The 1,389-nt window shown below is 30.9% G+C and overlaps 2 protein-coding genes across 4 annotated transcripts in view; both read left to right on the forward strand.

The window, feature by feature from the left end:
• LOC107613790 (E3 ubiquitin-protein ligase MARCH7) overlaps positions 1–1,389 on the forward strand; it is a 13,978-nt gene that overhangs the window by 4,556 nt on the left and 8,033 nt on the right. The gene's annotated exons all lie outside the window — the stretch shown is intronic.
• The window catches only part of LOC107612562 (4-hydroxy-3-methylbut-2-en-1-yl diphosphate synthase (ferredoxin), chloroplastic), a 5,660-nt gene continuing 5,212 nt past the window's right edge, over positions 942–1,389 (forward strand). The window contains exon 1 of one of the 2 annotated variants that reach the window (XM_016314243.2): positions 942–1,311. The gene's annotated coding sequence lies outside the window, so the exon portion shown is untranslated. The remainder of the gene's footprint in view (positions 1,312–1,389) is intronic. The other variant, XM_016314244.2, reaches the window with a different exon arrangement.

Here is a 1,389-nt window from a genome sequence, read left to right on the forward strand (position 1 = left end):
GTATAAAAACCCCTTAAAATTTTAATTTTATCACTCTTTTTTTTTTTACCTCAATTTGCAATTGAGGGTTCCTATTTCCTAATCTATCTGTGTTCGTTGGATTGTGCGTGTGTTTCCAACACGCATCCCCAGTATTCAATCTTCAACGTTGCCTTTATTATTTTATTACTAATAATAATAATCCTTTATTTATTTGGATGTCGTATAGCATTGGAATATTCCACCAAGACATTCTAAGTCTAAATAGACGGATAAAACTAAAAAAGAGAACAAAGAAAAAGAAATGTGAACACTTAAAATTAATTAATATATATTGTTTTATGCGAGATAATTTTTGTTGTGAATATATAACATGATTGTGAAAAAAAGATAGTAGGACAAATCATCAGAAGGTGGTCTACATTTTATTATTTTAAGAATTGTTTGAGTTTTTAATTTGACTCTTTAATTTCCTAATTATGTTGAAATGACTTCACTGTCCTTCTTCCTTGACCACCAACTCACCTAACCACCACGTTACACCTAACCGCCCTTCCCTCCAATTAATTTCCGCTGCAAAACCAGGGGTCATTCAGTCAAACATAATTTGCTACTTGGCCCCTTGCAATTGATTAATTATGAAATATTTAAATCAATATATTTTTTTTTTCAAATATAGAGAGATTTAAATTCGCAATTTCTACATGAATATGGAGAGACTATGTCATTTAAATTATACGGTCAATATATATTTACTTTTAAGAAAATTTATTATGTATTTGTATTATCTATCACTTGTTGTTCATAAAAAATGTTTAATGCGTGGTTCACTAAAACTGAAAAAATTAATTAAAAAATAAAGGGTAAATGCGCAAAGTTGAATTTCTGGCTGAGGATAATGTTTCTTTAGATGCTGATTTGGTGTGTAAAGCTAAGCAGACAATTTTGTTGTCTTGTTCTGAGTACTAAGAAAATGTACCCCCTTTTTTTCTTGACCTTGTAAATCTAATTCATTTCTTCATGCTCTAATAAATACACATTCAAATCTCGGTGCCTTTGAATCTGAGAAAAGAGGCACATAGAAATCAGAAAAAAATAAAAGATCAAAAGGGCAAAAAAAAGAGACCATTGAATATTGTTTTACACTTTCCAGTTTCCACCACCAATTTCACTTCTTTCTTCACACTCTCCAGACCCTTCACTCTCTCCATCAATCACCTTCATTTTAACCAGGTAATCCCATACTTGAAAGCACTCTTAAATTCAACTCTCTCATTTCTTCACAACCCACTTTCCAAAACTCTTCCTTTCTCAATTCCCAGCACTCTTTAGGTACAGATTCAATATATAAACTTGTTATGTTAGCTTATGCTTTCTATCTGTTCCTAATTTGAAATTCATTCAGAGAGA

Source organism: Arachis ipaensis, chromosome B08 (genome assembly GCF_000816755.2).
Source record: "Arachis ipaensis cultivar K30076 chromosome B08, Araip1.1, whole genome shotgun sequence".
Classification (NCBI taxonomy): Eukaryota; Viridiplantae; Streptophyta; class Magnoliopsida; order Fabales; family Fabaceae; genus Arachis; species Arachis ipaensis.